Below are 24,762 nucleotides of genomic sequence, written 5' to 3'. Positions count from 1 at the left end.
CAGACTTGACTACTGCAATGCGCTCTATGTGGGGCTGCCTTTGTCTATAGTCTGGAAACTACAGTTGGTCCAAAATGAGGCTGCCAGGTTGGTCTCTGAGTCATCTCAGAGATACCCTATTACTCCTGTATTAAAAGAACTATACTGGCTGCCGATAAGTTTCCGGGCAAAATACAAGGTGCTGGTTATAACCTATAAAGACCTGAACAGCTTAGGTCCTGGGTATCTAAGAGTATGCATGAGCCCCATCGCCCATTGAGATCATCTGGAGAGGTTCATCTGCAGTTGCCACCAGCTCGTCTGGTGGCTATGCAGTGACAGGCCTTCTCTGTTGCTGCCCTGAGTCTCTGGAATGCGCTCCCTGGTGAATTAAGAGCCCTCATCTCTGACAACTTTTTAAAAGTCTTTAATGGCTCTTCCCCCCCCCCCCAAGCTTTTTAACTTGACTGTGGTTTTAAATGGTTTTAAAGCTTTCATTTTTGTTTTCATTTGCTTTAGGTTTCTGTAAACCACCTGGAGGTAGAAGTTTGGGGCGGCTTACAAATTTAATATATAAATAAATAAATAAAAATAAACAAAACAGTGAGCCCAGAAAGATAGGAAGATTAGAAGCTGCCATATATAGCCAGATCATTGGTCCATCTAGCTCAGCCTTGTCTACACAGACTGGCAGCAGCTCTCCAGGGTTTTAGACAGGAGTCTTTCTCAGTGCTGCCTGGAGATGCTGCCAGGGATTGAATGTGGAACCTTTTGCATCTACCACTGACCTACAGACCCAAGCCCCAATGGGTCCAACCCATGGGTCCACGCCATTGGATTGTTCTCCTGTGCATGCCTCACACAAAAAAATGAACAGGAGCAATGCAAGAGCCCAGGAATCATTGGTGATGGCACAGGCACTAGCCAATTGACTGAGGCTGAAGTTAAGGATGAGCAGCAAGGGGGCAAGTTTGCAGATGACACCAGGCTATTCGGAGTGGTGAACATGAATTGTGAAGAGCTCCAAAAGAATCTCTCCGAACTGGGAGAATGGGCTACCAAATGGCAAATGTGGTTTTGAGCGTGCAGTGAGCAAAGAATCCCAACTTCAGATATATACTCTGTTAGGATCTGAGTCGTCAGTGACAAACTAGGAAAGAGATCTTAGGGCTCTGGTAGACAGATTAATGAGAACACGGACCCAGTGTGCAGCAGTCATGAAAAGACAAATTCCATGCTAGGGATCATTAGGAAGGGAATCAAAAATCAAACAAATAATATGATACTGCTCTTATATGGTGTGTGGCCATATTTGGAATACTGTGTCCAGTTCTGGTCACCAGATCTTTGAAAGGATATTGCAGCGCTGGAAAAGGTGCAGAAGATGGCAACGAAAATGATTAGAGATAGGGTTTTCTCATAAGGAAGGGCTACGACTTTGGGGGCTATTTAGTACAGTGGCGAGGAAGCAGGAAAGGGGAGTCGTGATAGAGGCTTATAAAGTAAAGTGATGCATGGTGCAGAGAGAGCAGAGAGGGAGTTTTTCTCCCTCTCTCACAACACTAGAAGCTAGGGTCATCCAGCGAAACTGATAGGAAGAAAATGTAGGACGGACAAAAGGAGGGACCTTTTTGCACAGCACATAATTAAGGTATGGAATTCTCCGCCATGGGATGTGGTGATGGCCACCAGTTTGGATAGCTTTCAAAGGGGCTTAGACAAATTCATGGAGGACAGGCCTGTCAGTGGCTACTAGTCCTGATGGCTACTTCCAGGTTCAGAGGTGGGATACCTGTATGGTTTCATCTCCTAGAGGAATTCGGTCACTGTGGGAAACGGGATGCTGAATTTTTTTGATCTGATCCAGCAAGACAGTTCTTGCTTATTAAGCATGATAATAATGGAACCTCCATGTACAGAGGTGGGGTACCTTTGAATACCCGCTGCGGGTTGGGCAGGTGCTGTGTCATGATTTCTGGCGAGGCAACAGGACTTCAGAGCCATCCAAGGGAGCAAGTTGACTCAAAAGCAGTCAGAGGCAGACTGACGGAGCCTTTAAGTATTCCTGAGTCAAGACTCTTCCTTCTCCTCCTCCTCCTCCCTCCTCCTCCTCCCTGGAAGCCTTAAAAGGGCAGCCCCCTGGAATCTAGAGCCAGCATAGTGTAGTGGTTAGTGTTGGACCAGGACCGGGAAGACCCGAGTTCGAATCCCCATTCAACCATGATGAAACTCACTGGGCGACTCTGGGCCAGTCACGTCTCTCTCAGTCGGACCTACCTCACAGGGTTGTTGTGAGGATAAACATAACCACGTACATCGCTCTGAGCTCCTCGGAGGAAGAGCGGGATATAAGGGTAAAAACGAACAAATAAATAAAAATAAAAATTTGAGTGCTGTAAGAGATTCTCATTACGGGATGTGGCCACAGCTCAGTGGAAGAGCATCTGCTTTGCATGCAGAAGGTTCTGGGTTCAGTCCCTGGCAGCATCTCCAGGTAGGGCCGGGAGAGACTCCTGCCTGGAACCTTGGAGAGCTGCTGCCAATCAGTGTAGACAACCCTGAGCTAGATTCACCAGTGGTCTGGCTTGGTAGAAGGCAGCTTCCTATGTCCCTGTGATGTTCGTCCACCTAGTGGGTGTGTTGCCGTGTGTTTGCCTGGAGGATGCCTCCACCATCACTCGCGTTTTCCTTGCACTGTTCCTCCCTTCAACCACATCGCTAAACAGATGATACACAATGTACGGGCACGCGCGGGCAGAGGACGAAAATGCACGCCTCCTGACGTAGAGCCGCAGGGAGCAGGAAACATAATTTGCAGGCTTTATGAAATGGCTTTGGGAGTACAAAGCAGGAAGCCAGCCTCCCCGATGAATAATTGGGAGGGATGCAGGCCTCCAACCAGCCTCGGCCCGCCTGTTCCCTCTGACACACACAGAGAGAGCTTTTCCCCTCACCCTTTCCCCTCTTTCTCCAGGCAATTACCCGGAGCTTTCTTCGGCCGTACTTCCGCGTTCCTGCAGGGGTGACCTCCATTCTTTGGTAATTAACTGATCGCCAGAAGCGGGGTTTGCAGGTACGGCTCTTGGCAAAGAGAGGCTCATTAAGAACAGCAGGTAATTTGAGCGGATGGGGGAACGAGGCCCTGCGGATGCAGAAGATGCATCCGGGGGCCATTCAGGCTCGGAACAGAGCCCCGGAGAGGGGAGCCGTGTGCAGAGGGGCCACCCATCTGTACTGGCAACCCCAAACCGGCAGTAAAAAGAGGAGGTGCCATAAGTGGTTGGGAGCATTCTTAGCAGCTCAGGAGGTACCCAGACGGGCATAGGCACCAGCTGCGACCAGGGACATTTTAGGCTTGTTCACACAATCATTGGCAGGGTAGGAGAGCTGTGCATGCTCCCTCCCGATTGGCAGCCGTGTCTTTGCAAACATCAAGGTAGGAGGAAGGGTTAGAGATCGTGTGCGAAGCGGCAGCCGAATCGGACAGCTTTCCCTCCTGTCTCGGTAAAATGCTAGGGGTGGGACTAGGGGTGTCGAGCCAGCTCACTCTTGAACCAGCCTAGCTTGAGGGCTCGCAAATGGTCACGACCCAGCCACACAAATGGCCGGTGTGCATGCACAGCAGCCTCCAAAATGGCTGCCACCATTTGCAGAGAGGCCCCAAATGGGCTGAAATTGCCCATTTGAGACCGGAGGGAGGCCAGTGGAGGGAGGGGAACCGCCGGAGAACCTCCCACAGCCACGGCAGCACTCTCCTAGGCCCTGCAATGGTGGTAAGTCCGCCATTAAAAAAAAAAATTCCCCTGAGCCAGTTTCGGACTTTGGCTGGATCAGGGCCAGCTCTAGTGTGCACCAGACCTGGTTCGGTTCGTGTCCAGTTCGACTAAACTGAACCGGGGTTTTCCAGTTTTGTGCACACCCCTAGATAGCATCTGAGTAGGGCTTGTCCTACACAGCTGCCACCTTACATTGACATAGAAAAAAAGTTTGTAGGGGGGATTCTACGGTGAACTGAATCCTATTATGTGCCGGGGTGGGTCTGAGAATCATCCAACAGCATCCAGGACTTGATGCTTTTCTCTTCCAAGGAAACCTGTGACACCAACATGTATCCATACTAGAAATGTGCTTAATTTTTAAAACAGGAAGAGACAGAACACAGACCTTCCTCAAAGTTTCTGTAAGCCTTTAGCCCTCCTTGCAGATATGCCATAGACTGTGGTCTCTTGGTGAAGAAGGCACTCTGTATGTACTCAGAGACACTCTCTTCTCCACACCTTCCAGAGACAAGCCCTAACAGAAACATGTATTGTTAACAATACTCAAATGAGCCCTGTCTAAGATCAAAAACTCTTTTCTAACCTTTATCTCCTGTTGTTTGTCCCCAAAGTGGCTGGTATTCAAAGGCAGACTTCTCCAGTACATGGAGGTTCCATTTAAATACTTTTGCTGATAGACCTCTCCTCCATGAGTTTGTCAAACCCTTTTTTCAAAAGACATTTAAGCTCACGGCCTTCACCTGTGGCAATGAGTTCCGTAAGAAGAAGTACTTCCTTTTGTCTGCCAAACTCTGCTTATCCGCTTTGTTGGGTGACCACAAGTCCCATTTCCTTTCTTTGCATCTTCACCGCCATTAATCACAACCGGCAGACATACTGCAAAATAGTTCTAAACATTCTCAAAGTTCTTGCGGTCGTCGGGGGAGGTCAGCAGTGGAAAGCTGCAACGCTTCGCTTCCTCGCTCATATTTCTCTCCGGTGCTTTCTGGAGAGCTCAGAGTGGATTACAGAATTTTCTCTCGCCCCGCCGAAAAACCAGAGCATGAACAGGAAGCCTGTGCAGTGTTGTCTTGGGGTTTGAGCTCCGGCAGTAGTTGAAACGGAACTAATTTTCACAGAAAGGTCCATGGGAGCTCCAAAGGGAAAGGGAAAATAGACTCGGCTAATCTCAGAGAAATATGGCCATAGGAAATACTCCATCTCCATAATTCAGGATCGTCAGCTTGTGGGTGGGAAGAGTGAGAAGAGAGGCCCAGTTCACACACACTACTGGCACCAGTTGGGGAGACCAGTTGAAACTGGCGCCCGGGTTTTTGGTGCTCTAAGAACACACCGAAATATAGGAAGCTGCCTTCTGTTGGGTCAGACCATTGTTCGATCTAGCCCAATATTGTCTACACAGACTGGCAGCGGCTTCTCCAAGGTTGCAGGCAGAAGTCTGTCTCAGTCCTGTCTTGGAGATGCTGTCAGGGAGGGAGCTTGGAACCTTCTGCACGCAAGCACGCAGGTGCTCTTCAGAGAAGCCCCATGCCCTAAGGGGATGCATCTTACAGTGTTCACACAAGTAGTCTCCCATTCAAATCCAAACCAGGGCAGAACATGCTTAGCAAAGGGGACAATTCATGCTTGCTAACTCAAGGCCGTTACCTAAAGTGGTGCAGCGGGGAAATGCTTGACTAACAAGCAGAAGGTTGCCGGTTCGAATCCCTGCTGGTACTATATCGGGCAGCAGCGATATAGGAAGATGCTGAAAGGCATCGTCTCATACTGCACGGGGAGGAGGCAATGGCAAACCCCTCCTGTATTCTACCAAAGAAGACCACAGGGCTCTGTGGGTGCCAGGAGTCAAAACTGACTTGACAGCACACTCAAGGCCAGCCCTCCTCCCCTGAGACCAGCTCTGCTCCCTGTGAACTGACTTTGATGCCCTCCAACCAGAGTCCCGGCTTTAACTTGATCCATACAGTCTGCTCAACTGCAAGGCCAAATGACCAGCCAGAGAATGACTAACCTGCTCTGGTTTGGGAATACAGTGGGAGAGAGTTCCCAGTCTATGTAAAATTCTAATGCTTCCGAGGTGAAAATAAGCTGCTGTTAAATTGGAAATCCGGTCCAAGACCATTTCTTTTTGGAAATGGACGCTGAGGCAGGCAATTCATCGCCAAGAGAGGGAGCACAGCTTAGGAGACTATCTGTTGATTGGGGACTGCAGTGCAGTCAGCAAAGAAGGCTGCGTCTTTTGGGGTCCCTTTGGGGAGCAGCCGGGGGCAGGATTGCATCTTACATTTTCACACCACTGTACAAGCAGACCTTCAGGGGTGCAATACAAGAGGGAGAGAAGGAAGGGTTGGCAGTGCTATGTCCTGGCACTGTTTAAGCACCCCACAAGAACTGGCGCCCTAGGCAAGCGCCTCGGTCTGCCGAGTGAACACGCCAACCTTCTCCAAGCTGCTTATTTCACTTCACTGGCTTAACTGGCTTAAAAACTAGTTTTTAACAAAATCCTTTCATTTCTTATCTCTGTTTCTGAGATGCTGGAATTCTAGCTGAAAGAGCAGTGTTCCTAGAGAGGCTCCCACCCAGGAGCTGTGAAAATACAATAGAGATTCCTGCCATGCAGTGGAGTGCAGTAGAGGTCTGCCTGTATGCTTTATGGGTTCAAATGGCCACAGGTGAGACGAGGGGGGCAGACCTAGACGGCCAGAAAGGGCAAAATCTGCAAAGCTTCCACGCAAGTTTCAAGGGCAAGTGTCCGCACCGTACAGATGCTCCCTTCCAGGGGCGTAGCTAGGGAAGAGGGGGCCTGTGTTCATCCCTCTCTCTAGTGGCCTGCCAGAGTGAGGGAGATAATGCCGAAAATAGGGAGGAGTGGAGCTGGAGGGCCCTCAGAAGCTGGGGGCCTGCGTTCTTTGAACCCTTTTGATCAATTATAGCTACGCCCCTGCTCCCTTCCTGCAAGCTTCTGCACTCATTCCTAGCACAGTCTTGCTCATACACATAACTAGCATGGACCTTGGGTGATTTTTTCACAGTGCCACCTGCTGGCCAGCTCTTGCATTATGAGAAGGTAAAGGTAAAGTAAAGTGTGCCATTGAGTCGGATTCAACTCCTGACGCGCACAGAGCCCTGTGGTTTTCTTTGGTAGAATACAGGCGGGGTTTCCCATTGCCCTCCCCCGCACAGCATGAGATGATGCCTTTCAGCACCTTCCTATATCGCTGGGTTTCCCATGTGTTTCTGGGAAACATACCAGCAGGGATTCAAACTGGCAACCTCTGGCTTGATAACCAAGTCATTTCCCCACTGTGCCATTAGGTGGCTAGATTATGAGAAGAACCCATCCCTTTTCAGTACTACTTTTGTGGCACTGAGTATCCTTGCGTCCAGGTGGGAGGCCGGGGATCATGGGGGTCTCCTGAGTCTTGGGGTGGAGAGGCCTTGAACTCCATTCCCCCATCATATTCCTGTGATTCTGTCTTGTTTGGAGAGAGGCTTGCAAGATGCAGATCAGTCCCCAAAAGCTGATCCAACGGCAGCAGCAAGGGGCGTTTCACCGCCCTCCCAGTGCCCCAGTAATCCACTGCCTGAGGCAACTGCTTCCCCTCGCCTCATGAAAGGGTCGCCCTGGATAAGATCCTGGCTTAGTATGACAAATTTGGACTTGGCAAATGTAACACCTAGCCGGCTCAACCCAAAGGAGCAAAGCGGACGTGCCACCATTAGTCCATTCTTCTTGGCCCCATTCCCATTCCCGAAAAGCAAGGAGGGGGATGCTGAGCCACTGCCGTGCAGCCGTGCCAAGCACCTCTTCTGTTTTCTGCCGCTAAGCAGTCCACCTGAGGGCCGGAGCCGCTTGATGGAGGCACGTCCTCAGTCAGTTTTCACAAGCTAATTCTGGAATGCGCTTACATCTTCGGAATGCACTGCCAATTCGCTGCATGTGTTTGTTTGTTTGCGTCGCGGGCTCAGCTCTCGGACCGAGGTGCTAATAAAGCAGACACGCCGTCGCGGAGGATTAGGCTCGTGGCCTTGTTAACACGCTGTTCCCTCTAAATAAATAATTGTCCCCAAACTTACGTTCAATTATTAAAACAAAACAAAGGCCTAATTTGGTTCTTTCAGTGATGGAACAGCATGTGGGCTGGCTCCCAAGGTCCTCTCTCTGTTTCCGCTGGCTTCTGCGAGATTGTGCTGGTGCCTGGGCGAGGTGGCAGAGAACATACATAGGGACTTAGGAAGCTGCCTTTTACTGAGTCAGACCCTTGGTCCGTCTAGCTCCGTATTGTCTACACTGACTGGCAGTGGCTTCTCCAAGGTTGCAGGCAGGAGGCTTTCCCAGCCCAACCTAGAGATGCCAGGGAGGGAACCTGGGACCTTCTACATGCAGGTGTTCTTCCCAGAGTGGCTCCATCCACTAAGGGGGGAATATCTTACAGTACTCACACATCAAGTCTCCCACTCATAGGCAACCAGGGTGGACCTGCTTAGCAAAAGGGACAAGTCATTCTTGCTACCACAAGACCAGCTCACCTCCCTGCAGACCAGAGAGTCGGTACAGCTTTAGCACCTGGCTGCACAGGGCTGGCCTATTTCCTGCCTCAAATACAGGGGCGGCCCTTCCATGAGGCAAGGTGAGGCAGTCACCACAGGCAGAAGGCTACTGGGGTGCCAGCGAAGTGTCAGGATGCGCTTCTGCCCCCTGCTTGTAAAAGATGCCCACTCAAGAGGGCAGCATCTGGTACCCTGAACTCAGCTGCACAGAGGCCTTATGCCACCACTGCATCACTCAGTCACCTGGGGCCCATTCACACATTATATTCTACACTTGTGCAAGTGTACAGTGTACACACAGATCTGTACATAGGTACAATCATTCACATGTTATTCACTTCCAATCTGTACCATGCACTTGAAGGGCCTGTACCCAAGTTCATTTTTAGAATGAATAGAGGTACAGTCATTCACACAAACACATGTACGAGTGTACAAATATCCATGCGGCCCCGTTTGGGACCTAAACCATGCCCCTACATCTGACATTGGGTGCAGGGGGCATGTCAGGGGCACAAGGGGCGGTCCCTGAGGGGCGGTGGCCCAGGTTGTTTGAACTGTTCACTCAATGGTGGCTCTGCCCCTGACACTCATACAGCATAATGTCTGAATGGGGCTATAGTGAGGTCGTGGGGGATCCAAGGATTCTGCCCGCCCAACAAGATCATCAGAGGGACCTTTGCTCCATGTGCTGATGTTGAGAGAGGCTAAATTGTCGTACACATGGGACAGGGCCTTCTCTGTGGTTGCCCCCAGGTTCTGAAATGCTCTCCCAGTTAATGTTCGCTCTCTGATGTCTGTGGCTGCTTTTAAAAAACAACACAAAACTGTTTTATTTACTCAGGTTTTACCTCTTAGAGGCTGCCAGGTTTTCTTCACTTTCTTGCTTCTGTTAATTTTTCTAATTGTTTTTTGGTTTGTTTGTGGTTTTTAATGTTGATTTTAAGGTTTTAAATGTAACTCTTATGGAATTTTATTGTATTTTATCTTGTGTAAACTGCCTTGAGATAACTTATGAAAGGCGGTATAAAAACTGAACAATAAATAAAGAACATAAATAAAAAATAGTCTACGAGTGGTTGTGGGATCGCTTAAAGGGACATCACAATAGCAGAAGAGCACAGGTTCACTCCCTGGCAACATCTCCAGGTGGGTTTGGGAGAGACCCCTGCCCAAAATCTTGGAGAGCCGCTGCCAGTCAGCGTGGACAATACTGAGCTAGATGGACGAAGGGGCCTGACTCGGTATACTGTAAGGCAGCTTCCTATGTTCCAATGGCGGTCTTCTCCTGTTTGTGCCCAGAATCTACTCTTGGAAGGTATGCTTCATCTCGTTATGAAGGCTCCATTTAAGTATTGATTAATAGCTGCCGATAGAACTTCTCAGTCAGATGAGGTGCTTGGTCCAAGAACTCAGCATCCTCTGGGCCGCTGGTAGGAACGTATCTCGGTTTATCAATATTGTCTGCAATCCTATGCAAATCAGATGTGTCTAAAAGCCTTTTCATTTCAGTGGGGCTAACTCCATGCAGGATCTGGGCAAGTCTGTATACCAGGAACAATCATGTCACAGAGTCCCAGTTCCTTAGTCAATGGATTGGCCATTTGCTTAGCATCCACTCTGGAGCCTAGAAGATTCCTCCTCAAACATTCCCTTCAAAGCGAAATCTCATGGTTTGTGGAATCCCCTGGCATCTCCCACCAGCCTAGTTCAGATTGTCCAGTAACTTGGAAGTGGCACAGAGGAGAAAAGAGAGGGTCATTGCCTTACCCTCCAAGAATATAGCTTGACTCACTTTCCCGAGTCATCTCAAACGGTCAGCCAACCTCTGTCTACCTAGCTGTCCAAATTAAATCTCCACTTTCCTTTATGTTTTCCTTTTTGTTAAATAAATAAAAAGGCGCAAAGCTTTGCAATGCTACCTTGCCCTCTTCTTTCTTTCTCTCTCCCTCGATTTGGTTTTTAATTTGCTGCCTGCCGCACTGCCTGAATGCCCCTTTGTTCTCTTATTATGTGGAAAGGTGAACAGATGCTAGATTATTTTCAATTTGGACACAACGCCGCTCTTCCAAGACAGCCCAGCCTCTTTGGGGTTTTGACACCGACACCTACACAAGCCGTGCGGAAACACAGAGGAGAACAATTGCAGCAAGAAAGGGGCTCACAGAGAGCCACCAATTTTGTAGGCCTAGTTCAAAAGACAGCTTCCCTCTCCCTGTTTCCTTCACTTTTGTGAATGCCGAGTCTCTTCTTGCGGGGGGTGTGGGGGATAACAAGAACTTGTTTGAAGCTGCAGCTGAGCTACCCAGCGCTCCCCTCTCCTTGTACCCGATGGAGCTAAGCAGGGTCAGGGAAGGTCTCTGCGTGGTAGGGGGGAACCGCCAGGGAAAAAAGAGAGAAATTGCTGGGCCACGTGGCAACCGTGATTCACAAGGCGGGCCTTTTGCTGCCGGGTTGAACTGCAGGTGAACTGTTGCTCATCAGAGCTGGGAATCCAAGCAATGGCAGGCTTATTTTTAATCTGACCAGACTTCTGCTTTCAGTGGGAGCAGACTGCCAAGCTAGGCCAACCAGGCTGATTCATTAGGTTATGAGGCCACCGGCTTCATCTTCACTAGTAGGGCACCAGTGGAGTCAAGCAGGGTCACTCCGGAGAGACTGGAGAACATCAGAATTCAGACCAAGGTGGTCTCCTAGTTTCCAGTAGTGATGACAGAGCATACCCAGTCACTTGCCTCCAGAATTTGGTATCTAGAGATAGACTGCCTCTACACATGGAGGTGCCACTCATCTAGCATGGCTAAGAAGGACTGAAGAACTGCACTGCTGGATCAGAAGCAACGGCCCATCTGGTTCGGTGTTCACATTGTAACGCCCGGGGGGGGGGCACTGGTGACCCCCATCACTTGGAAGTGCAGCTCCATGACTAATTGTTTGTTGGGCCTGTGTGAAGCTTCAGGCAAGGCTGAATACTCTGCACAGTGCCTCTGGCGCCAGGTGGAGGCGACCATTCCCACTGTCCAGTGCCTTGTCCAGTGCTGGGGGGGCTCCTTGAAGGGAAGCGGAGCCCTCTTGAGCCCCTGTGCCATCTTGGAAGGCGTGCCTCATCCTACCCAGCTGGGACTTAGCAAATGACCAAGCTCCCTGCCTCCAACCTTTTTAAAGTTGCACTCTAACACGATAGGGAGCACACAGAGCTCCCAGATTAGGGTAGGATAAGTCACTGAAAAGGTGGGATAGCTTCTGCCTTTTAGGATCGACCATCAACAGTAAAGGATCCAGCAGTCAAGAAATACACCACAGACTAGCACTTGGGCGGGCTGCAATGAAGGACTTGAAAAGGATATTTAGATGCTGTGACGTGTCTATACCTACAAAGATTAGAATCGTTCCGACCATGGTTTTCCCCGCAACACTCTGCGGATGTGAAAGCTGGACTATGAAGAAGCAAGATAGATAAAGTAGTGACGCTTTTGAACTTTGGTGCGAGAGAAGACTTTTGAGGATACCAAGGATAGCCAGGAAAACAAATAATGGATCATAGAATAAATCAATCCAGAATTTTCACTCGAGGCACAAATGACCAGGCTCAAACTATCCTGCTTTGGACACTTTATGCAAAGACCCAGATCCCTTGAGAAGTCAATAATGCTGGGAAAAGTTGGAGAAGAAGAGGACGACCAGCAGCAAAGTGGATGGACCCGATCATGACAGCAATGAATGCACCACTGAGAGACCTTAAAGGCCACGTTGAAGACAGAGATCCTGGTGAGAATCTCTCTATGTGGTCGCTAAGCGTTGACACCGACTTGACGGCACTTAATCAACCAACCAATCAACCAACCAACCAACCAACCAACCAACCAAGTCTTCTAATGTCAACAGTGTGGACTGCCCTACTATCTTGGGCAGACCTATGACACAGGAGGGGCCCAGGCATGTGGCAAGGGGTGATCTGTCTGTGGGGTCCATTGGTGATGCTGGTGGTCCTTTAAAGCAGCTTTCACAGAACCTCCACTAGGGGGAGACTGGTACTTCCTGGAGCTTTCCCAGACAGCAGGCTTTACTGGGAGGCTTTAGTGCGAGTCTGAAGTTACGCTCCCCCCCCGCCCCAAAACCCAACCTGATGTAAAAAGTGGATATTTTTTAACATCCCAGATATAAATTGGGCTACACTCTAACATGCAATGAAAAACCTGAATCATGTGTGAAATGCTCCCCAACAGCTCGCAAGGACTTTGGGGTAATATACCAAATTTATTATACCAAATCTGGGTATAAATATGTGAACGTACCCCCTCCATTTCAGAGGAGATGCGAACTAAAAGCTGGATGTGAAAAACCTCCTGGTACAGTAGCTTAGAGGGGGTCCTCCTCTTCCAAGGTCCCATCAGGCTCTGGGAGCTGGCATGCCCTGACACAAGCTCTCCCGAATTTCATGCTAGCACATCCTCCTCCTCCTCCTGTCCACGTTCCCTCCTGCCAGCTCCGCTGCCTCCTCTTCCTCCCCTCCCCTCCCAGATTACATCCCTTTGCTTTGTTCCCTGCCGCCACGGAGTGGGAGATAACTCGGTTTAACTTGTACTTTGTGCTGGTCAACGACCGAAATAAAGCACGTATATGTTTAGCATCAGTTTAAGACATTTTGAGCTGCTCCGATTAAACCTGCAGCTGTCTCCTTTAAGACTTCCTTTCAGTGTTTCCCCCCTAAGGCCACCCTCCGCCAAGATTGATTTAATTGCCTCCCTGGCCATCCGCCTCTCATCACAGAGCCGCTCTTTTTAATCATGATATTATTACAGGAGTTTGAGGCACAGCTAATGTATTATTTTAATCAGATCGGCTCCTCGGATACAGCCTTGTTTGGAAGCGAACAGAGGCCTCCGTTGGGCTTCGCCGAAGTACCACGAATTGGCCCGTTTAGAATTCAGTGGAGCAGAGAAACAGAAGGAAAGATTTCTGAGCCAATATTCTAACAATAGAAGAAGGGCGGCACAATCACCAATTTGGAGCGATAGAAAATGCAATGGAAGCTTCTTCTTGGAGCCTGTGGAGTACCATAACAAAGACTCCAATGCCTGAGTATGTCTCTTACATTTCAAAATAGTGATCCTGCATAGCCCCCAGTCAGTCCCTACAACCAAAGGCCAAAAGGGCAGAGCAGATCTGTCGAAGGAGGGGCAATGGAAGAGCCTATCAAGGCCCGAATCAAAGTGTTCCGTTTTGTTTTAAGTTCTGCAAGAAAAGCTGTCCTAGCCATGCTGTGGAGGTTTGCGAGGCTGACGCTTGCCTCTTGAATGAGAAACTGGAAAGTGAAATCAAAAGGCATTAACTGTTTTGAGCCTGGCAAAATCTCTCAGGCTGTAACCTGTCGAGCGTTGTCAAGCAACTGAACGCTGTTTCATGCCATCTACCAAATACTATGCACCATTGCATGCCAGCCACTAACTCTATTGTTCATAGGTGAGTGGCAGTGTACATGCTGTATCTAGCCCCTCCAGTGGAGAAAAAATGAGATAAGGTAGCAGGGTCAAGTTTCTTCTGGTCTCACCAGATGGACTCACCAGACGGTAGATGGACCTCCACGTCTCCATGGCGCCACCTAGGCTGCAGTACCTGCCTGCTTAAGCATTCCGCCGGGAGGTTTTCCACACATGGCTCTATGCCTCGGGGTATCTGAAGAGCGAATCTGCATCGATTCGAGGCATTTTAATTTGAGGGATTAAAAGGACCATTCGCATAGCCATCAGGACCTCCATCAGCACCTTCGGAAAAAGCAGAAGCCCCGGAGTTTTTTTTCAAAAGCTGTTGGAAATAGATGGGTTTTTTTTACCCCGGACATAACTCGGGCTAAGCCAGAATTTGCAGTCTCGCTTCGGAGAAAAACAAAGCCCTGTCTGTCCTGTTCCCTGATAGCCCACAGGGAGGTAGGGTCAATCCAGCTAATATGTGGACTGGCACACTCCAATCAGGAGTGGATTCAGGGGGAAAGCCCTGTCTGTAAAACCTCCTGTTGACCAATCTTCATTCAGCCAACCCTATAAAGTCCCAGCCTCAGAACTTGCGCCTCAGTCCATGCAACCTGTCCCTAACCCTATGCAATTTGTCTGTGAGGACTCTGCTGAAGGCCGTAGCTCAGTGGAAGAGCATCTGCTTTGCAGGCAGAAGGCCCCGGGTTCAATCTCTGACAGCACCTCCAGGTAGGGCTGGGAGGGATTCCTGCCAGAAACCTTGAGAGCCACTGCCAGCCAGAGTAGACAGTACTGACCAAATGGACCAAGGCTCTGACTCAGTATAAGGCAGCTTCCTATGTTGCTATGAAGTCAATGCAAGTTACAACTGGCTGACTAGACAAATCAATGGCCATTACTACTAGGGTTGGAGATCTTTGATCGTGATTTTGAGAAAAACAAGGTAGGTGGAGGCAGGGGGCTTGCTCTTCTCTCAAGCCCCAGCTGGGAACATAGGAACATAGGAAGCTGCCATATACTGAGTCAGACCCTTGGTCCTTCTAGCTCAGTATTGTCTACCCAGACTGGCAGCAGCTTCTCCAAGCTTGCAGGCAGGAGTCTCTCTCGGCCCTATCTTGGAGATGCTGCCAGGGAGGGAACTTGGGACCTTCTGCTCTTCCCAGAGCGGCTCCATCCCCTAAGGGGGGAATCTCTTCCAGTGCCCACACTTCTAGTCTCCCATCCATATGCAACCAAGGTGGGCCCTGCTTAGCTAAGGGGACAAGTCATGCTTGCTACCACAAGACCAGCTCTCCTCTGGTATTGTGTGGCTCATTCAGGAACTGGGTAGGGTGTGCTCATCCTTCCAAACTGGGGCTGGACAGACGAGCAAGCTCTCCGTCCCTGACCTTGTTTTTATCTAGCACACGATCACAACATGGGAGCATGCCGTGGTCATGTGAACTACCCTTCTGAGTAGCCAAGCTCCGTCGGCTCATCCTAAATCCCTGCGGACATCGTTGGGAGCCAAATAGTCCGTGAACACCCGGTGCCTCTTCAACAGAACAATTCACAGAAGAGCAAACCCATATTAGCTCTGCCTTTTATGTGGTGCAAGATGGCCCTGAATAACTCTTCTCTAGATCAGAGGCAAGAGGGATGGAGGAAGCCCTGACTCAGCCCTCCCACACCCCATTCTTTTGAAATAGAGGCTCGATCTCTTGCCTTTTCATGGACTGCGTTTCCCTACCTCTGATTTGCAGGTGAGATACGAGGGGGCATAAAAACCCAAACTCGCTCCCTCCCGAGGCTGTGTGTCAGCTTTACGAGCCCAGAGCCCGGAGAGCGCGTAACTTTGCCTTCGCACAAGAGCTGCTATTTACTGCCACGCTCAGCCTGCCACGGCTTTAATTAACATCGGTAAAAAAATAATATTTATCCCTGCACGCAGGAAAACGGTGAATGCGAAAGACCTCTGACGATCAAGATTTAGCCGCTGGCGCGGGGCAGGGTGTGGCGAGGGAAATGCTTATTTGCTGGGTGGCCATTACAAGCCCGATAAAACATATGGCACACTCCGAGCAGAATATACGAGGACCCATAAAATGTTATAACAAACTAGGGACCACCAAAGGCCTCTGCGATGCCTGCTGGAAGGTCTCGACGCCAGTGCTGTCCGTGCTTGCAATTCCGTCCTCCAAAGCATTGGGGAAATAAAAACCAGCATATTCAGGGTTTGGGGTATCTTGGGCCTCACTGTTCTGATGCAAGGTAACCTGGAATTCGGGAGCACAGGGACATAGGAAGCTGCTTTTTCTGCCGAGTCAGACCATTGCTCTCTCTAGCTCAGAATTGTTTGCACTGACTGGCAGCAGCTTCTCCGATCTTGCAGGAAGGAGGCTATCCCAGTCCTATCCAGAGATGCCAGGGAGGGAACCTGGGACCTTCTGCACGCAAGCAGGCCCCATCCCCTGAGGGGAGTGTTTTACAGTGCTTACACATGCCTCCCATCCAAATGCAAGCCAGGGCAGACCCTGCTTAGCAAAGGGGACAATTCAGGCTTGCTACCCCAAGACCAGCTCTCTTCCCACAGTGGGCATTTTTAAGAACCTGTGTGGGGGAGTGTCAGCTCTTCCCACTTCAGGCAGAGTGAGGAAGTATTAGAGGAGCGATAGTCACTGTTTTCCTGCAACGTGAGTGCCATCATGGTACTGCTCTCAGCACAGTAGTGCATTTTTCTCAGTGCTGGGAGGGCCCTTTAAGGGAGATGGAGGAGCCTCTCGGAGGGAAGCCCCGGGAGTGGCTACACTACCCAGCACTCTGTCCGTGCCTTCCAAGATGAAGCAAGAATGAAGTCGCAAGCATGACTTGTACCCTTAGCTAAGCAGGGTCCACCCTGTTTGCATTTGAATGGGAGACTTGATGTTTAAGCACTGTTAGACATTCCCCTCAGGGGATGGAGCCGCTCTGGGAAGAGCAGAAGGTCCCAAGTTCCCTTCCCGGCAGCATCTCCAAGAGAGGGCTGAGAGAGACTCCTGCCTGCAACCTTGGAGGAGCTGCTGCCAGTCTGTGAAGACAATACTGAGCTAGATAGACCAAGGGTCTGACTCAGTATACGGCAGCTTCCTATGTTCCTATGTAAGATGGTGCAGGGGCTCAAGAAGGCTCCACTTCCCTTCAAGGAGCCCCGCCAGCACTGGGCAAAGCACTGCACACCGTGGGAATGGTCACCTCCACCTGGCGCCAGCCGGGCTGTGCAGAGTATTCCGCTTCGGCCAAAGCTTTACAGAGGCCCAATAGACAATTAGTCATGAAGCTGCACTTCCGGGTGATGTGGGGGCCACCACTGGTCCCTGGGCCTTACAATGAAGAACAGATCAAGAAGGGAGCTATCCAACAGGAGCTGACCTGGCAAGGGACCCGTCCTCACAGCACGTTTGTGCCAGCAACTATTAGGTACACAAGTGGAGGGTTTTAGAGTGGGACAGTGCTGCACCACCTGCAGTGCATCAGGGCCCTGATTCAGAGCACGGACAAGTGCAGGGCTACTCAACTGCAGCCCTCCAGCTGTTTGGGGACTACAGCTCCCAGCATCCCCAGCCACAGTGGCCAATAATCAGGGATGGTGGGAGTTGTAGGCCCACATCTGCAGGGGGTGGTGGTACTGAAGTTGAGTAGCTCTGCACTGGTGCTTGCCCCCTCCTCCTGAGTAGAACTGAGGGAGGGGGCGCCTTGGGCTGCCAAAGGGCATCGCATCTCCAGTACAGGGCTTCGGCAAAAGCTCAGCACGTCTCACCTCTGCACTTAGGGTCCTGGGGGTGATGGGGTTGGGTCTGGAATGGGGATGGGTGCTAGGTCCGTCCGTATGATTGCAGCCTCCTCTGGTGGTATGGCGATGGCTCCCTACAACCCCAGCCTGGGCGCTTTCCAGATTACCCACTCAACAGCGGCAAAATGCTTCGGTTCGGGTTAATTGCATTCAAAATGTAAATAGCAAAGCGCCCAGCAGGGGGAGCAGTCTCGCAAAAACTAACAACCGGGAAAGACAGCAACCTTTTTACGCTGGACATACAACATTATAGCAATAAACTGCAGCGACAAAATCCAAAACGAGGCATTGGAAATGTGAATGGCACCCTGCTGACAGCATAGGGACTGTGGTGTCACACAACACAGGAAGTGCGGAAGCACACTTCGCTGATACTTTGTGACCCCGTTGCAGGGTCTAATCGGGAAACCGCCCTGCGCAGGAAAGTCCTGCTGCTCTTTTTAGAATTTATATGAGGCTGTCCACAATACACACAAATAGTGAAGGATGCTCACCAATCACTGCCATACCATTTCTGCCTTCCCACTGAAGGGCAGGGAGTGCTGCTCCTGGATCTGGCATAACTTTGAATGAACAGTGGGTGACTGTGATGTATCGAGATAAACTTGATTACAGTCTTTGACCAGTACAGAAGCATGAAGAAAGGAACACAACGCCATATCTGTGCAACAAGATAGCAACAACGTGGTTTTACGAATATACAGTGACATAGTGAATTATTCCACTACATTAGTCATGAGGTGCTGCCGTATATTCATTGCTATTACTTAGCCATGTAATAAGTGACATTGGCTTGATGGTCTGACAAGAGAAATGAGATATTCAGACTTCATCTTCTGTGCCTTGCTATTTCCTACACTTAGCTATGGCCGCTCACAGAAGGAAGCAGCTCATAAGAACATAAGAACAGCCCTGTTGGATCAGGTCTAAGAAGGCCCATCTAGTCCAGCATCCAGTTTCCCACAGAGGCCCACCAGATGCCCCTGAGAAGCCCCCAAGCAGAAAAGGAAGGCATGCCCTCTCTCCTGCTGCTGCTCCTCTGCAACTGGGATTGAGGGGCATCTTGCCTCTGAGGCTTGCCACCAGGAGCCATTGATGGGCCTGTCCTCCGTGAATCTGGCTAAGCCCCTTTTAAAACCATCCAAGCTGGTGGCCATCACCACATCCTGTGGCAGAGAACTCCACAGATTAATTAGTATGTGCTATGTGGGGAAAGTCCTTCTTTTTGTCAGTCTCAAATTTCCTGGCCCTTGGTTTCTTTGACTGCCAACACAGAAATTGCTCCAAATTCCCCTGGTCCACACTTCCACCTTAAAAAAAAAGACAACTGCAGGTGAAATCTGTCTCCGCTTGGGCAGATTAACCTCTTAACTCTCACCACCTCCCTGCTCCTCCACATTAGTCTCCTGAAGAAGTGTAAAGCAGAACACTCTGGGGAATCAGGTGGTCCAGGAAGCGGGCCAACCCGGGTCTGGACCACTAAGCAGCAATTAATTGTTCATATTAATCCCTCCCAGATTTTTGCTGCTCTATAATTCAGAAGATGCTGGCAGATGACCGATGCATGCTGTATTTTGCTGCGGTTTTAGTTCTGGCCGTAGAGCTGGAGGAATTAACCTCCATTCAAACATTTCCTTCCGATGGGCGCAAAAGCCAGGAGAGGAATAAAGACCCTCTAGAAGACCCCCTGTGCACCAGAGGACAGTCTTTGCCTGGATTTCCAAGTCCTAATTCATACGCCAGCCAGCATGAGTAATATTCCCAAGAGAGCGTTTAGACGGAAGCCTGAGTGAGTAATTTAGTGAGAACATTAAGACGGTACCAGATTACTTATTTATGGGAACTTCTTGACAGATCTGTCGCTCAATAATTTATACCACTCAGCATTTAGCCAGGGTCGCCAGTAAATAATTCACTTATTATAAACTAAGAGATGTTTTATGATATGGTGAATTATGGCCTCCCTCCTGATTCGGAACCATAAATATGAAAAGTGGCGGCGTCTCTGTGATAGCAAAGGCTCAGCCTTTGGGTTCTTTTTAAAAAATGTTCAGAACAGGAGACAGGAAAGAGAGGTCCCTCGGTTCCTTTTTAATTGTGCTGTTATCTCGGAGCACAGAGAGTACCCTCCTTGGGTACCCAAGAGTGCCCTGGTGCCAAAGATCTATTAATTGTGCAAAATCTCAGGACGTGCCACTAAGTGCCCTCAGCAGCATAGGGGAAATCTCCTTAAGCATGGCCCTGTTTTTCATATCTGCTTATTTCTTCGGGCTTTGAAGGTTGGCTTCTCGAACATGCTCGTCTTCTTGGGTGGCCACCACCAAGCTCTCCTGTGTGCTTCTGGTGCCACTTCCAGCTTCCTGGATATCCTCAGATCTTGGCTCCCACTTCACCAGGGACCCTCCTGGGACGTTTCAGCCAACTTGGGCTTTGATTGTTTCTGTCTCTAGGCTGCATTTCTTTCTGAGAAACCTTTGCAACCACACAGAGCAGGAAAAAAGCTAAACCGAGAGCCATGGACTGGTGAGATGTTAAGCTGCAGCAGTAATGGAGACCTGCTCCCTTACAGTTATCTCGCGATCTCCTGTGTCTGCTGTAGGCTCCGTAGGTGACTCTTCTTTATGCACCTGGCCAGGTTCATGCTGCTGTCGGAGAGACATAGGACTGTACTGACACTCTGTGATTCCTCATAGAAAAATAGGAACACAGGAAGCTGCCATATACTGAGTCAGACCATTGGTCTATCTAGCCCAGTATTGTCTACACAGACTAGCAGTGGCTTCTCCAAGGTTGGAGGCAGGAGTCTTTCTCAGCCCTGTCTTGGAGATGCTGCCAGGGAGGGAACTTGGAGCCTAGATGCTCTTCCCAGAGCAGCTCCATCCCCTAAGGGGAATATCTCACAGTGCTCACACTTCTAGTCTCCCTTTCGTATGCAACCAGGGCAGACCCTGCTTAGCTTAAGGGGACAAGTCATGCTTGCTACCACAAGACCAGCTGCCTTCTACTGAGTCTGACCCTTGGTCCATCTAGCTCAGGATTCTCTACATAGACTGGAAACAGCTTCTTCAAGGCTGCATACAGGAATCTCTCTCAGCCCTATCTGGAGATGCCAGGAAGGGAATCTGGGACCTTCTGCATGCAACTCTCCGGCAGGTATAGTCTAAAAGGCAGGCTGTGAATGTGGTGCTGGTTTAGCTGGTTTAGCTGGTTTAGCTCGCAAACGGGGCCACGTGGCTCCATTTGCGAGCACTGACCGAGGATTTTGCCTGCAAACAAATCTCCTAAGGGGGAATATCTTTCAGTGCTCACACTTCTAGTCTCCCTTTCATATGCAACCAGGGTGGACCCTGCTTAGCTAAGGGGACAAGTCATGCTTGCTACCACAACACCAGCTCTCCTCTCTCAGGAAGGGTCACACTCCCAATGGTTGGGTCCTGGGACCTGAGAGAACTTCAGGTTGCTTGCCTGTAGCTAGGGTTCTTCTGGTGGCCATCATCTGACTATTCACACAGATGGGCTTCGTGCTTGCGAGAAGGGTAGACCTGGAACCTCCCAAGCTTCTTTCTTCACATTGAGCCCGTGGCTCCCCACTGTTCCCTGGAATCACGTGTCAGGCACTCTCTTCCTCGGTTTTTCTACAGCCACCCAAGAGGAGACATCTCTCTGAAGACGACGAAACTTTCAGCTTCTTAAAAAAAGTATATTCTTATCCTGATCCTTTTCTCTTCCATTTTCGTATTCCTTTCTACCCTTTATTTGTGTTTACCGTGCTGTTTTGCATTTTAATTTTAATTCGCCTAAACTAAAAACAACGGCCACATTTGTATGTAACGCGGAACTGGAGTTGCATGGGGCAGAGGTTTCCCTACTGTTACATCCGAATGCGTGCAACTCAGGTCCCACTCGTCCAGCAACCAAGGGTTTCACTTGGCAGTTTGAACCCTCAGTTGGTAGTGAGTTTTGCTGCTCATAACTGGGGTTCCATTCTGCCTCTGTTACATCTGAATGTAGCACTGGAGGCTGCATTACATCGAACCAGAAGTGCTCTCTCTCCATGCATGCTGTCCTACATGCAAGAAGGAAGCCCGCACAGCCAGTTCCCCCTCCTCTCTGCAGTCTTCTGTCCAAGTGGGCTAGAAGCTGGAGGAGAGTCCAAAACAGAAACCCTCAGCACAAAACAAATGCCACAGTAGCAAAAACCCGCTCTGGTGTGCTTCAGAAACCAGTGAGGATGATTTCAGCATCAAAACAGGACAGTTAATTAGGCATCATTAGAAAGAGAGATATCCTGCACCCCAAGATGCTTTCAGCCTTCATCAGATTCTCCACAACCTCTGTCTCTTCCAAACTGCAAATTGGACTCAGAAACAAACTGTGAGTCACTGAAGACTGAATAATATCTATCTATCTATCTATCTATCTATCTATCTATCTATCCATCCATCTATCCATTCTCTCTCTCTCTCTCTCTCTCTCTCTCTCTCTCTCTCTCTCTCTCTCTCTCTCAAATTTGTACACCACCCCAAACTCTCATTTCTGGGTGGTTTACAATGACACAAAACAGGTTAAAAAACACAGAAAATAAAAATAAAAACTATTTAAAATCGAAGCCAGATTTAAAAGCCTGGGTGAAGAGATAAGTCTTCAAGTGCCTTTTTAAAAGTTGTCAGAGATGGGGAGGCTTATATTTCAGTAAGCAGCGCATTCCACAGACTTGGGGCAGCAACAGAGAAGGCCCGTCCCACTGTGGCCACCAGACGAGTTGGTGGCAACCAGAGATGAACCTCTCCGGAAGATCGTAATGGGTGGTGGAGTTCATAGCGAAGAAGCTGTTCTCTTAAATGCCCAGGGCCTAAACCATTTAGGGCTTTATAGGTTATAACCAGCACTTTGTATTTTGCCCGGAAACCTATCAGCAGCCAGTGTAGCTCCATCAACACAGGAATAATGTGGTCTCTCCGAGATGACCCAGAGACCAACCTGGCTGCCGCATTCTGTATCAAGGCAGTTATGGGCAGTGGCACACCTAGGTAATTTTGGTGCCTGGACCACTCCCGCCTTGAGGCCCCCCCCAAACCTACTTTTGGGGGCCTCCTGCTGCCACCCCACATCCAACCTGCTGCTGCCCCGCCACACTGAACCTCCAATTCCCCCCCCCCCCCAATTTCAGCCTCCATGGGCTTGCAACGATCTATTTCAACTGCTGCACAGGCACTCTGCAGCGCCTCGCAGTTCTCATGAGCCGCTGGGCCGGATGGACAGGCCCAGTGGTCACTCCATCCACCGCTGCCACAGGGTGGGTCTGCTCGGCTCACCCCCCCGGCCGCCACCCCTTGGCCACACACATGGCAGCAGAAATTATGGGGGGGAATCAGCAGTTCGGGAGCCCCCCTAGGCCATTTGGAGCCCCTCCAGACCTTGGAGGCCAAAGACCAGGTGCCCAAGACCATGTTCCCTCTAAGGTATGTGTGTGTGCAGGCGCTCACACATTTTTAAATGTCTGCTCAGTTAATTTTAAATCCCACTCTGGTTGAATCAGGAAGGCCCCACTCTGAATGCATATGTGCATACACACTGCCTCGATACTGCTGCCTAGAACAAAACTGATTCCGCACAGAGATGGGGTGGGGGAAGAGGGACCACTGCCCCAAGGTCCGAGGGTAAGAACGCCTCTGGTTATGGTAGCCACATATTTTAAATTAAAGACTCCAAGCCTTTCTTGGGAAGTTCACCAGAGTCTGAATCTGAACTCTTCCAGAAGAAACGTATGACACTCCTATCTAGGCCCAAACCTTGATGGAGTCCATCCACACTGCTAAACCATGGGGACATAGGAAGCTGCCTTATACTGAGTCAGACCGTCCATCTAGCTCGGTCTTGTCTACACTGACTGGCAGCGACTCTCCACGGTTTCAAGCAGGAGTCTCTCCCAGCCCTACCTGGAGATACCAAGGATTGAACTTAGGACCTTCTGCCTGCAAGCAGAAGATGCTCTTTGACTAAGTGATGGCTCCATTCCCTAATATAGGGGAATATCATAGAGGAACATTTTTATTTATTTATTTATTTTTGCATTTATATACTGCCTTTCGTTAAAAAGATAAACCCAAGGCGGTTTACAAAAGTTAAAAACATACGATAAAAAGACAATAAAAACATCATGTTAAAAGTATAAAAACATATAAAAATAGGCATAAAAACAATACAACAAATACAACAAATAAAAACACAGAGAAGCCGCAGTAGAAAACGATCATGTAAAAGCCTGGATAAAAAGCCAAGTTTTTAAAAGCTTTCTAAAAGCCGTGACGGAGTCCGAGGAACGAATGGCCACTGGGAGAGCATTCCAGAGTCTAGGAGCAGCAACAGAGAAGGCCCTGTCCCGAGTGCACGACAGCCGGGCCTCCCTCATTGTCGGCACCCGGAGCAGGGCCCCCTCAGATGTCCTCGTCAAGCGGGCAGCAACCCTTGGGAGCAGGCGGTCCCTCAAATACCCCGGGCCCAAACCGTTTAGGGCTTTAAAGGTCAAAACCAGCACCTTGAATTGGACCCGGAAACTAACCGGCAGCCAGTGCAGCTCTTTCAAAATGGGGGTGATATGTTCCCAACGGGCAGCTCCGGATAAAACGTGCCGCGTTTTGCACTAGCTGCAGTTTCCGGATATTCTTCAAGGGCAGCCCCACGTAGAGCGCGTTACAGTAATCCAGCCGCGACGTGACTAAGGCGTGGGTAACCGTGGCCAGATCTGCCTTCTCGAGAAAGGGACGCAGCTGGCGCACCAGCCGAAGCCATGCAAAGGCACCCCTGGCCACCGCCTCCACCTGAGCTTCCAAAAGCAGAGCCGGGTCCAGTAGTACCCCCAAGCTGCGTACTTGCTCCAACATCATATAGTCACTCATCCAAATGCAAACCAAGGCAGACCCTCCTTAGCAAAGGGGACAATTCATGCTCGCGACCACAAGGACAGCTCTCTTCTCGTTTCCTCCCCACTCATCCCCTCCAGGCCAACCCCTTGTGTAGGTTCACAAGCACACACAGGAAGGCGCATGTGACCCAGCAGCCACTTCTATGATCTCAGCTGGCTTATCAGGCAAAGGAGGCTTCCCACCGATCTTGCCAGTGGGTGGGGAGAGAAACTTTTGACTAGATAAAGCTGCAGAGGGGGAGGCGAGGG

The 24,762-nt window shown here is 49.9% G+C and overlaps 1 protein-coding gene across 4 annotated transcripts in view; it reads right to left on the bottom strand.

Moving 5' to 3' along the window:
* KIRREL1 (kirre like nephrin family adhesion molecule 1) overlaps positions 1–24,762 on the bottom strand; it is a 196,595-nt gene that overhangs the window by 137,043 nt on the left and 34,790 nt on the right. For all 4 annotated transcript variants that reach the window (XM_053277807.1, XM_053277808.1, XM_053277810.1 and 1 more), the window contains 2 exons: positions 18,083–18,249; positions 13,874–14,074 (listed from right to left, as the gene is read on the bottom strand). The gene's annotated coding sequence lies outside the window, so the exon portion shown is untranslated. The remainder of the gene's footprint in view (positions 1–13,873; positions 14,075–18,082; positions 18,250–24,762) is intronic.

The sequence above is a fragment of the Hemicordylus capensis genome, chromosome 14, assembly GCF_027244095.1.
Source record: "Hemicordylus capensis ecotype Gifberg chromosome 14, rHemCap1.1.pri, whole genome shotgun sequence".
Lineage (NCBI taxonomy): Eukaryota > Metazoa > Chordata > Lepidosauria > Squamata > Cordylidae > Hemicordylus > Hemicordylus capensis.
This window is presented reverse-complemented; position numbering and strand designations above follow the sequence as displayed.